The sequence below is a fragment of the Canis lupus genome, chromosome 12 (assembly GCF_048164855.1).
Source record: "Canis lupus baileyi chromosome 12, mCanLup2.hap1, whole genome shotgun sequence".
Lineage (NCBI taxonomy): Eukaryota > Metazoa > Chordata > Mammalia > Carnivora > Canidae > Canis > Canis lupus.
This window is the reverse complement of record NC_132849.1, coordinates 48,286,637-48,300,770: the sequence shown is the minus strand read 5'-3', so window position 1 is coordinate 48,300,770 and position 14,134 is coordinate 48,286,637. Positions and strand designations below refer to the sequence as shown.

Sequence of the window (14,134 nt, the reverse complement as noted above, 5' to 3'; positions counted from 1 at the left end):
GCACAGTTCCTTTTCTAGAATCTTGAAGAAGCAAGATGGAATGGGTTTAATGAGTTATTTTCAGAGCCACAAACAAGACTGACTCCTTGAGACTTAGACCAAATGGTATCCATCTGAATGGAAGATGGTTTGATTGGTTGAAAATGAGCTAGTTGATGTCCTAATGTGGCTTTTGATAAATTCACGCCAATGATTCTGAATTTGTGCCATCTACTTTAAAAAGAAACCTAACTTGTGAAGCATTATTTCTTATTTTTCTTCCAGAGAGGATTAGTGGAGAGAAAATTAAGTTCCCTCATCTAAGTTAGTACCTCAGGGAACTATTCACCTATCAATGTATGGGAGAGTTTCAGCCTGTAACTTACCCAATTTCATTAGCATTAATGGGAGTTTTGTGTGAAATCCTGTGTGAATCATTGCTTTAGGAGATCTGTAAGAGTTGTTTGATTACTTTTATTTTGTAATGGCTCTATTCTCCAGCTCAAACTTTTAACTTGTTAGGCTTGCAAAAGATGCTACATTTTGAAAGGAATCAAACTTGGACTTCTGAAGGTAATTAAATCAGAGGAGCATCACATGGAATCATTCACCACTGTGAATATTAGATGCTTGCTGCATATAGGTTCCCAGATGTTCTACTGAATTGCTGTCTATAATGTTTGGGGACTCACATTTGAGTTTTTAGCATTCATTTAATTATTTTTAATATGAAAAAATAAAAATATGTTTTAATAACATGTACTCATTTAATATCCTTACTTAAAATATCCCTCTATTTTCCACTCATTGCTGGGCCATGAATTCTGCACCCATTTGGATGATCCTTCAAGCACCCATCCTGCCCTTGTGTTTCCTCGGCTTCTACTTTCCAGTGATTTTTATATAAGATGAAAAACGAATTTGTGTCCAAACCTGGGAAATTTTGAAAATGAAAGGGGAACCTGGTGGGACTACATGGCCTGGGAGCACAGGCATAAATAAATGCCCTGGAGGTGCACTAGGGGACCTCAGAAGCCTCAGTGATGGGGAGAAAGATAGAGCAAGAAGCCCAGCTGGTGGGCAGCCCTCACTCTTCTGATCAAGGTCTTGCTGCTTTCACTGCCGGGGCCTCCTCCTCTGGACCTACTGTCCTCCCACACATACAAGCCTGGGATAAAAGAATATTCTGGTGAATTCAAAAGAAGAAGAGATGACTTCTGACTAGATGAAAATTCAGATGAATTACCTGGTGAATGAAAAAGAAAGCACCAGAAATCTGATAGTATTTCCTTTTCTTTGATGAAAGCTTCACTTTATGTATAATAAGGGAGATATATTGTGAAGAAGCAGTAGCAAAGAATCCAGAGACTCCAGCAAATCCAGACCTTGATGCTGTTGTAAGTGAACATTCGGATGGTGGGATCAAGATTCAGGTTTAGATTACTTTGCTGTAGAATTTGAAGTTGAGTCTTGATTCAGAAGATTATAGTCTTAGTGAAGAAGAATAACTCTCAGAGGAAGATGATGAAGTACATCAAGGCAAATCATGCAGGAGAGAATGATATAGATTCACTTGAAGAAGATTCTGAAACTTTCTCAGCAGACTACTGGAAGTATAATTTATGAAATGAAATGAATCCTCCCCTTCCACCTCACTGCAACAGATGGTGGGCAATTGGTGAGAACTGGCTTCATAAAGAGAAAGAGAAAATATCTGTAAAAGCCAACTAGAAAAGTCAACACAAGTAGAAGAGGGCTTTGATGTTCTGATTGTAGAAACAAACAAACAAACAAAGCAAACAAACAAACCCACAAAGAACTACAGTAGATGATTCTAAAAAGTCATATGGTGAAGAAAATGATGATCACACAAACCTCCCAGTTCTAAGCACTATTCTCAGACATCAACTTCTAATTGCATCACATAGCAGCCAAGAAGATGTCAAGGAGTTTGAGTGTTAAAAAAACATGAGACAAAGAAGAAAATATGGAACCTAGTTTTGTCCTTAATGCCACTGATTCTCATGTGATTTGCCAAGGTTGACCTAAAAATAATCACATTGTCCATTGCAATATAGGACATCTTATGGCATGTTTTACATGTGCAAAGAAGCTCAAAAAATATGCAAGATGAGTAAGTCCTGGAGATCTGTTGTACAACATAGTGCATACAGTTAACACGGAATTAGGTACTTAAAATACTTTGGGGATTGATGTCGCGTCAAGTGTTCTTACACACTCAAACACACACAAAAAGAACACAAGGAAACTGAGGTGATAGATATGTTTAGGATCTTGATTGTGGTGATATCATAGGTGTATGCTTATGTCCAAACTTATCAAAATGTATACAATACAATAATGTAATTTTTTGTAGTTTATATCTATTATACCTTGATAAAGCTTAAAAGAAGAGAGAAGCAAGCCTTACCCAGTATGAAGACAACTAATTCAAATGACTGTGATATCTCTCTTAGTTGACCTGTCCATTAAAGTATAAATATACATTTCTAACAGTATATCCCTAAACATTTAAACGAACATGAAAGGTATCCTGTTTTTATATATGTCAAAGCAAGAATCTTAGTTCATCTATATTTCTTCTCATCAGTGTAATTTATCTACTGGGGTTGGTGTTGAATATTTACTTCCTTTTAGGAAAAATGTAAGTTCTGTTTATATTTTACATTTGGGTTTTGATGTAATTTGGATTGGATATACTGCTCATCCTTTATTCCTGTTCCTTATATTTTAAATCTTATCCACTTTCTCTAAAATGAGAAGTACTTAATTTTATTTTTACATAAGTAGGGCATTTAAATGTAACTTATTTAGTACTTTTCATGTAAGAAGAAAAAAGTTTGTGTGAAAGATTTAATATTAAAAATTTAAATACCCTTTAATCTTGCAATTCTTAGTTTCCCTCCTCTTTCAGAGCCTCTTAAAATACTTTTTCCAGATAAAAAATAAATTGGTAGTTATATTTGGTGCCATGTAATTAAAGTGTACTTCTTCTCCAGCCACTTTGGTATATAAGGGATTAGTGGTTAAGATGTTGTCACTTAAGAAGTCTTTGGTAATAGGCATCATTTATCCATTAGACAGAACTTTTTAAGGCTCCATAGTGGTCCCAGGGGGATATAGATTGGGATATCATACTCTTCCCAGCACCTGATTTCAGGATTTGGCAAAACCAATTGTTTCTCCTAAATTGATACACAAATCTAAGACACTTTGAAGTATATTCTTGGTCTGGCTTACATAGTGTCCAGTAGTTTCCTAGATTTCAGAACACTGTTTATGGAAAGTTCTAGAAACCAATGAATTCAGAAAGATAAATTTAGAAATCTGATAGAAAAAAATGTTCATTTTAAAACTAGCTAGAAAGGTTATAACTTTTTTTCTAAATTATCCAGAAATTCTGTGTCACATTTCTTCAAGAAAGACAGGGTCAAAACATAGGATTCTAAAATATCTCTCAAACCATGTATATTAATTTCTTGATTCATGTTTAAATATGAATCTTATTTGAAGCAAAATACTGTGAATAACTAGTTTGATTTAGGGTCTTGATACCTTTCTTTTGTGATAGTTGTGCAGACTTGGATGAGGGCAATAAAATCAACTGAATTGCAAGTTTAGAATACAGCTGAGGAGTCATTTTGCACAACTTTGAGTGCCAGTCACTAACAGTGTATTGTTATAAACTTCAGAAAACACACACACATACACACACACACACACACACAGCTTACTCATGGATGCATATGTAAGCAAGAAACAAAGGGATTAGTACATCAGCCAAAGAGTGGTCCTCACATACAGCAAAACTTCATTAGTTTAGGATTTATAACACATCAACTAGAACTAAGTAGAACTCATCTTTTTTGAGGATAGTCAGTGGCATAAATGAGATTATCAACAATGTGTATCTAGGGTGTATGTCTGTAGTGATTATGCTATTTATAAAACATTCATATCTATGTGCAGTTGGAATTTCTGCACACCTATGGATCACTAACATAGTCTTCATTTTTCACATTTTTCAGGTTTAGTGTATTTATTAATTTACAAATAATTTATTAAGTGTTTGGTTATGGAAAAAAATGAAAGCAGAATCATTAATGGTTATGTAAGGACAACAAGGATAAAATGAGTGACCTCATCTTTGACTCAAACCTTCTGAAATATATATTCACACAGATACATACCTGATCTGTAATTCCTAGAAAAGTTCTGCTTATAAACACCCTAGTTTGGTTTGGGTTTTGTTTTCACACCTGTTTATCCACCCTCCTAGCTCTCCAATTAGTTTTATTCCAACTTGCTTTTTATCTGACCATGATCTCCACACTTATATCCTTTCTACTTTCCATGATCTATTTATACCCTATTTCACTCCGACCCACTACCTTCTCCGTGTAGATTTCAATGATACTTCCCTAACCAAATGCGAGTAGGGACACTGTTCAGAGAAAAATGGACCTCACAAAGTGCTGTTCCTTTAAGTGTGATTTTCTCTAGCATCAAATGGGCACCAACAGAGTCTGACAACCCTGTTGTCTCAGTAAACTTTCTCTCACCATCACTCTGCTAGCTATTTTAAATCTTCATCTTCCTACTTGGAGCTGATAATTCTCTTATTTCAGAACAAACAAGTGCCATTAAAATTAGAAATCTGTTAATGTCAAACCCATAACGGTAAATGTGCCTGAACACTTATTTTTATCTTTTACACATACCACAGCTTAAGAGAGACCTTCCCCTTTTGAAAGATTAATTCATTTGCCAGAGTTCTCAAATCTATAGCCTGCTACCTCCTAAGAGACCTGGCTACATTGATTTTTCCCTCTTTCTGCAGTGACTTCAAAGAAAACAATTAGTTGACATTGGTTGAGAGGATGTGGACCCACATTCACAGGTGAAGAGAAGACAACTTAGAGAAATGTCCAAAATCATGCTGCTTGAGAACGGAAGGGCTTGAATTAAGACTGACATGTATGATACCACAGAGAGAGGGAATATTTGCTATCGTATATTGATCGCATCCCATAATCATTTAAACATCTTCAGGTCTCTCTCATCCTCATCAAATTCCATGTAGCAATCCTGGAATAACTGTCTATTCTTACTGTCTCTAATTTTCACATCTCCTATTTGTTCATCAACTCACAACAATCTGGCTTTGCCTTCTCTGTGATCGTCTATCAACTCTTTGTTGCTAAGATCACTTCTCTTTTCTGAGTCTTCTTCATATTTGATATTTTTAATCACTCAATGTTTTTAAAAAATGCTCTTTCCCTGAATTCTAGGACATCACGTGTTGTGGCTTTCTTTCTGCCTCTCAGGATACTTTTTGTTTTACTTTCCTTCATGTACTATTATTTCCTTAAGTGGTTCTCATTGACCTCATTAGAGGATTCAGTTCTTAGTCACTTCATCTATTACAAGGATTTGGATGAAGACCTGTTTGCTGATGCTTCCCAGAAGTTGCAAGGAAGCTCTGTTAGAACCCTATTCACCACCATCACCTTTACCCTCTCATGTACACCTATAGCTTTAGAGTCTTTTCTCTTCACAACCTAAAGGTGTGGTGCAGACTTCATAGTGAACTAGTCATTGGTGATGTGGCTAAGGAAATACTTTGACTACCATGGTCCTTTGGTTCTTCACCATGTAGCTAGGTTTTCTCACACCCACTCCAGATAGCAGATCCTTTACTCCCAACTGTGTTACTTCCTAATCTCCTTTGTTATTGGTGTGAAGGTCAACACTATTGTCATCTGCAGCCTTTTTCTGCATTTAGTCCCTCACAGATGTCCAGACAATAGTTCGAATTCTCAATCTGAGTTACCAATCTGTAGGCTACAGAGAAGGAGTGATAGTTCCCAATTTTATAGAAACAATAAGGTGGGACTTGTAAATAATAATATTAGGAGTTTTTTTGGTGGAGACTGAAGCCTGTGGCTCCTCTAACTTGCAGAGGTGGATACTGATCTCTTGTTGGCATTCTTGGCTCTTACACATTTTAGATGTGTAAACATCAGTGACTGTGCAACAAAGGCATTCTCACAGGTAAATCAGCAATGAGTGGTGCCAATGCAGAGATACATCAGTTTATTTAGGGATCAGAACTGGTCTGGTACCCCTGCCGCCCCACAGAATATCCCTCTTTCTCTGCTTAATGGCAAGCAGAGAACAGGTATATAGGGTTGTAAGCAAGTGCCAGAATATGCCATTAGCAAAGTGCTGGCAAGTTCTTGGACTGCTCTTGCCTAAAGGAAATTTAATTTTCTTTGAAGATAGGGTCTTGGGTAGAGTGTACTTCTGTTTAATTAAATATCTTTGTCCATTGTTTGCCCACCCATTATCCTTTTATGTCCCATTACACTATTTTAGTCACTACAGAACAGAGATAGGGAGGAGGGAAGAAAGAGAGTGCTAAAGTGGAAGATTAAAGCCAGGAGTGAGTGTCACAGGGAATCTCACACAGACCTCTGTGCATATCTATATCACTGCATAGATCATTGTTTACTTTTCAGTATCCCCATTTAGAGAGTAAGATCTTCAGAATAAAAGGAACATTCTTTTATTACTCTAAATGAACTATAGTGCCTAACCCAGCACAGTCCATCAATGCTTATAAGTAAACCTTTGCAACAACCAAAGAATTTGTTTTCTCAGAAAATAACAGCAACAATTTTTATCAGAGCCCATTAAAGGTTGAAGTTTTATTGTTACTTCTGGATGAATTTCACATATGAATCTTTTCATGCAATGGTAATACCCTACTAAAATTTTAGACTTTCATTGTTCCATTGTTACCAAAATGTTTGTCAAAGAAACAGGAAAGGTAAAATACAAGTCAGGTCCATCATAGTACTTTTGTATCCCACACATAGGGTATAAATTTCTGGACTAGTCTGATAGCACAATGTAACACTTAAACCCTGACACAACAAATTCAACCCCATGGTTAAGAGTCAGCTATAAGATTGGTCATAATAATACCTGATAGAATCTTTCCAGGTTCTCTCCTTTCTACTTACTCTTATATCTATCTTTATACACACACATATACAAGTGCACATATATGTATATACACAAAAACTTATCTACACATGTGTATATATACACATATAAACTTATGTTATATGTACATATATGTTATAAATACTATATATACACATATCTTTTTTTATTTGGATTTATATATTAGAAAATAAAATTCACCTTGAGAATGAATTTTAGTTTGGCAAAATGCAGTAAGATTGCCTTTAAATACCCACAATTTTAATCTAAGGAGTCTATATCCAGTAATTTATTCTAAAGTTATTGAGAAATGCATACAAAATTTTAAGTATGTGTTTAGTAGTATTATTTTCAATAGAAAAAAATTGACAGACACACACTTAATAACCATCTACTATTTAACTAAATACATCCATTTTGTCAAATATTACTCAGTTCTTCCTAGAAATCAGATTTCAAAAGAATATTGAATGGTGCAATAAAATATCCATAAAGTAATTTTTTTTAAAGATTTCATCCATTTATTCATGAGACACACACACGAGAGAGAGAGAGAGAGAGAGAGAGATAGGCAGAAGGAGAAACAGGCTTCATGCAGGGAGCCCAATGTGGGACTTGATCCCAGGATGCCAGGATCATGCCCTGGGCTGAATGCAGTTGCTAACCTGCTGAGCCACCCCATAAAGTAATTTTAAGTGGAAAAAAGTAGTATATAAAATTATTACACATAATGGTGACGTTTTAGGCATTTTATATATATTTTTTGCCCTGCTTCTAATATTTGTCCATTTTGTCCAATCTTTTTCACTGTTTCTGTCCTAAAAGATGTTTTATTTTTATGGTCAGAAACATAAAGAGGTTGTTAAAAGAAGATTCCCTAATGGTTAAAATCAGAAACAATTAATAGAATGGGATCTAATAGAGTTTAATACAAACGTCTGTGTTTAGATACACATATATGAGAAGACAAAAAAACATTTAATAAATATTCATGATCTTAATGAGTCAAGATCAATTTTAGGCAACAGTTTGCAGTGTCTCCAGACAAGACAAATGCAGTCTGTGAATAATTTTAATATTTCTATTAGGAAAACTGAAAGTGAGAACCTCTCTTTCTTGGACCCCATATTTGGAATACTGTGCTTATTTCCAAAGATCACATTTCAAGAGGCTCAACAACCTGTAAACTAGTGTGACCAGAATTACAAATGGCTTCCATGTGGCATGACAGTCTCCTGCAGACTAGTAGTGCTAGCAGGGGCATCTGTTTTGGTTCAATATAAAGGCATATTTCTTAAGATCAAGACTATACAAAAAAAATGGAATAAGTTTTCCCATGACATCATTATGTTATTTTCACAAGCAATTGGGAGAGCATTTGAGTGGTCCCTTTGACATGAGCCCTGTTCCACAAATAAAGTAGATTAACTCCACCCACTCTCCCTCCAAATGTGCAGAATCCTGAGATGTATATGACAGAACAATCTGGGTGTTTTCAGGATGAAGGCTTTTTTTTTTTTTTTCATTATAAGGATTCCTTCCCCATTAATAAAATGTTGAAAAATGTCACAGAAAAGGGGATGAGTATGAATCACAGAACTACTTTTGTAATGTAGCATGTTTTAAGAATATTCAAGCAGATGTACATAGAAACAGTTTGCCAAGTTATTTTACAATAATATTATAAAATATTTTTTCTCAATGAACACGCTTATGGCTATCAACCTAAGAAAATCCTGTTGGAATGTATGTGTTCAAACCTGTCTTCAGAAACTACTTAATATGTCGATAATTACTTATGAGTCTATTTAATGTCTGGTTTTGAATTGCTTTTTCTGTGATTCACAAAAAAAGTACAAGTATGCCAGATGGCAATGCATAAAATGAGAATAATTTAATGCTTTTGCTTAACAAAGTACTGTAACTTGGCTTACTGTGAGAATAAAAATTTATTTTTAGGATGTCAACCTTCACATCTAAATGTATGCCTGTGTGCATGCACACACATATATACATATATATGTTTGTGTGTGTGTATTATAAGACTACAGGGATTTTTCATATCTGTATATTGTTTAGTTACTCAGGCATTTTGTGTATTCATCAACAGAATTTAATGGGCACATACTTTTCAGTGACTTTTCTTTATGATATGTTTATTCCTTACAGGATAGGGATATGAGGATGGATCTGATAAAAAAGAATTAAAAAGTATCTGCATTAAGACCGTATTCAACAAATGCATATGGCTATTAACCAAAGTCAATATAATAAATGCAGGAAGGAAAACACATTCAAACCCTTCAATTGAAGCTATGTGGGCTGCACAATTATAAAGCATATTTACTAATAAAGTGAAACCTGAGATTATACAGCATGAACGTGCTAGGTAATTATGAGTTAATGCAACAAAATATATAATTTTGCTTATCCCTGATCAGTAGGGGGTTTAAGGTAATAGATACATTGTTAATGAAATAAGTGGAAAACACTGGGCAAAAACAAGAGTCCTAATTAATAATATGCTCTTTGCTATTTCCTGTTGCAGATTGTAGCCAATGTTCTATATTCAGCTGTAATCTAAACATACCCATATGAATTCCAACTGAAAGCAGGAAAATGTCTTCGAAGTATCCTCTATTTCCAATGCATTGCCAAATTCTCTCTTCTAATTTTTCATTTCATAAAGGTAAAAATAATCTCAGAAAGTTATCTTTAGTGCTTCTCCACAAAACCTGCATTTTATCTCTGCAACATCTCTGATCTCATCTAAAATTGTAAAAACTGAAGTTATCTTCCTTCAGTTTCAAGCAAATTAACTTGTCCTCTTTTATCCCCATCTCCACCTTAACTTCTTGCTGCCAATTGGTGAACATGGGCCATTCCAAACCATACCAAATCATTTTACTTTCCTCTGGATTTCATTATAAAGTATTTTTTAATTACTAAAAAGCCTTTAATGCTTGCATGTCCTAGGTAGACCTCAAAGGCATCTATTATTTTCAGAGTCCCTCTATCTTCCAAAGCACAGCCTTGCTACTTGGCCTGTAGTCTGCACTTCCCAGAGTTCCATATGGTTAGTTTAGGGCTCCTCCATTAAATTGGTCAGAGCTCAACTTTACCTCTCTGCTTATTCAAGTATACAGAGCTAACCATCCTTGGATTCTCAATCAACATGAAATAGCTAACCAGTAAGTAAATTTCCCAACACTGAAGTCAGAGGTGGGTCAACAACCAAAGTAATGATATTTTTTGATTAACTGAATTGATGGCTGAATAACAATCCTGTAGTAAAGTGGTTTTAATCCATCCAAGGGAACCAAAAACAGTAATGAGGATGTTCCACAGCCTTATAAGCATTGGAGGTCATGTCTCTACTACAAAATGCCAGGGATAAAATGAGTATCTGTTTAACTGCCCTTGAGTCCCTAGGATTCTGGAGTCCCCACAGAAAGAATAAGCACACTGATACCTACTTGGCATTTGAAGTCACAATGCCAATCTGTCACCATCCTGTAAGCAATATATAAATTCAGTCTGCAGCTGCAAAAGAACTCCTGTCTTCTGTGCCCTATTCATTTATTTGAAAAGAAAATAACAACCTTACTCTATACCCTTTATGGGTATGGTGACTGCTGTCCTTGCAATTGATTAAGCTCCATTTGTTTACATAATATTAAGGAGTATTTCAGGCACCAATCTTTCAAGTTGCCAACAAAAAACACATTGTTTTCAGCTTTTTAAAACATAATTAATCTGTAGACTTCTGTGCTAGGTTAACTCAATTGATTTTTTTTTTTCCTGTCCCCCCTCCCTTGTCACTTGACAGCTTGAAACTGGGCTTGGAAAAGCTCATTTGCATTCGTGCAGCAAGGCTGGAGAATAAACCAAGCAAATGCGTCTATTTGTGTACTTCAATATATGACTGTGCTTGCTTCAATCAAGACTTATTTTCAGTATCATGGCCAACAAAAGCATTAAACGAGTTTTCTCCAACATGAGTGATAAGCTGTAGAATGTATTTCTTTAAAGGATTTTTTTTTCTGTGACGCTTATGGAATGCAATAAAAAACAGAAGCAAGAGTGCAAATCTCACTAGAAATTCATAACACTACCTTGCCATTTGACTCTTTCTCCTTGTTTCCTGACATGTTAAGTACCTTCATTATAGTTTAGGTTGTACCTGATTATAAGTTTAAAAGATTACAGATATTTCAAAAGGAATTATTTTAAAAAATCAGTATTTCACATTGAACTTTACTGATTTTATTCTCAACCTAAGATTGTCATTTCACATACTGATCTCTTCTGGGAGTTGATGCTGGTATTGCCTTCTAAGAGTGAAAAACATCTAAAGCCTATTTTTTCAGGCATTACTATTGTTTCAACATAATCTCTTCTGGGTATTTTTTTTTTTCAAATTCTTCCCTCATGAAAATACTTGGTGCAGTTTCATTTAAATTATTTCTTCCTTAACTATTCCCTGCCAGAGACCAAACATTTGGCTGAACCCAATTATTTTTCTGACTATAAACCCATATGGTTTTCATCTATAAAATGGAAAGCTGTACCTGTATGTGAGAGAAAGAAAGAGGGTTTAGGGGAGGAGGACAGGGGAAGATAAGGGAAGCGAAGAGGAGACAGGGAGACAGAGGGAAAGATCTGTGTGTTACTGGAAAGTGAAAGAAAAGAAAATCATGTTCCTTGTGTTCCTCATAATGCTATAGTAGAGTGTGAATGACGGAGGTGATGTTCTCAGTCATTTCAGCTATCACATTCTTCTTTTCACAACCTAATCTCCTTCATCTGAAAGAGAAATATATTTTTAGCCACCTCTCTGGGACCAAGTCATTGATTTATGAATATAAGGTGAAGGACTTCATGAATTTTTTCCTGACCTCCATCTGTCATTTTCTCAGTCATATCTATTTTAAGAAATATAAAACAAATTGTCCTAATGGGGCACATTATCACCTTGATATATCACACAGGAAGAATTTCCTCTGCTTCTTATCACACTCATACAGAAAATTAGCTTTACACTGCCCTAAGCTGATTTTCTGTCTATTCTTTATTATTTTATACTGATAATGATATACATTACTCAAATGCTGATTCATTCTGAATATTTTCACCAGAGATTGGAGTAAGTCCCTTCAAGTCTTTTGTAGATAAGGACAGAAACCAGAGGCAATTGTTCCTGCAATTGAGAATTCTTGGAATATTAATCCACCAAAGCTGACCAATGGATCATTGCAGTGACTGCCAACTTTTCCTCCTATGAGTTCACTTTCTAACAATACTACCAGTTATGTCTTTGACAGACATCAAACCTGTTAAGCCTCAAGCCTTATCCAAAATAAGCTTAAAAAACAATCGCTTCATCATTAGGGAAATGCAAATCAAAACTACAATGAGATACTATCTCACATCCATTAGGATGACTATTATTTAAAAATAATAATACAGAAACAAACAAGTGGTGGTGAAAATGTGGAGAGAAATTAGAACCCTTGCATACTGTTGAGGGGAATGCAAAGTGGTGCAGTTGCTATGGAAAACAAAGTATGACAGTTCTTCAAAAAATTAAAAATATAATTATGACATGATCCTCCAATTCCATTTCCATCTATATACTCCAAAAAATTGAAAATAGGATTTGTACACTCATGTTTGTAGCAGCACTATTTATAATAGTTACAACATGGAAACAATCCAAGTTTCTATTGACAGGTGAATAGATAAGTAAAATGTAGCATATACAAACAAGAGAGTATTATTTAGCCTTAAAAAGGAAGGAAACTCTGACATATGCTACAACATGGATGAGCTTTAAGAACATTATGCTAAGTGAAATAAACCAGTCTCCCTCCCTCTCTTTCTCTCTCTCTCTTTCTATCACACATGAGGTCATCAGAGCGTCATATCAGAGAGAGAATGTAGAATGTTGTTTCTCAGGGACTGGGGAGAAACAATGGAGGGAGTTTATTGTTTAACGGGAACAGAATTGTAGCTTTACAAGATGGAGAGAGTTCTAGGGATGGGTGGTGGTGAGGGTTACACACTATGCACATATATGATACACTGAATTGCATGCTTAAAAATTGTTAAGATGATAAATTTTATGTTTGCATATTTTTTGCATTTTAAAAAATGGGAAAAAATATCATCACTCAGATTTTAAAAGAAATATAGTTAGGTAAAATAAAATCTTTAAAAAATTCTTTTAAAAACCCCAGAAATACAGTTAGGAACCAAGAGAATAAAATTTGATGCCTATCTGGATGAAACTCCATGTAGTCAGCAATTTTATTGCTGTTTGTGACTACATGTAGAAATATTCTTCTCCACACATTAACACATTCTCTCACACATGCGCGCATGCACGCACACACACACTCTATACTACTACAAAGAAAGTCTAGATAGAGTAAAATATAAGACTATAAGGAGAGATAATTCATCCTCTTGGTTACATGCAGAGTCGGCATAAGCCAATATATTCTAAAAAAATAAATCAGAAACTGACGCACAAATAATATCCATTTTACAGCCAAGATACAATATGTTTCAGGTAGTCTGATGTTAAAATAGTACATTTTCCTTGTAAGGTATTGTAAACCTTCCTTGTGTGGTCCTGGAGGCCCTGATAATATACTTCAGAATGGGGGGAAAACACCTTAATTCACATGCAGAGACATAGAGCTCTCCTTGGGAGTTGGTATTGTCACTAGGGCAAAAATAAATGACAGTACATGAAACAGGCTTCATCTAAATGAGGCTCACTAATAAGGAAGTTAGCAACAAGAGTTTCATTAATAAAATCATGATGTACAAATAATTACATCTCTTGCCTTTGATCATAGTTGAGCATTTTGTTTTATTCTGACTCCTACACTTGAAGAACATTGAGACAAAATGAAATTTTATTAGAGGACGGTAATCTAGAGGATGAAATATCTAGAATCCAAATTAGGAATAACTAAGAGCTATTGGTATGGTAACTGTTTAGCTTGAATACATAAGAAAGACACTGTATAATTTTGCATATCTGACACACTACCTTAAAAATATACCTTCATATTGTGTAGCTTTGGATAGTAAAAGTAGGTCAAATGGAATA

General features: G+C 35.0%; 1 pseudogene; it reads left to right on the top strand.

Annotated features, from left to right (window-relative positions):
• The first annotated feature begins 512 nt into the window (after positions 1-512).
• On the top strand, positions 513-2,113 carry LOC140601867 (E3 ubiquitin-protein ligase Mdm2-like; annotated as a pseudogene).
• Positions 2,114-14,134: the final 12,021 nt, after the last annotated feature.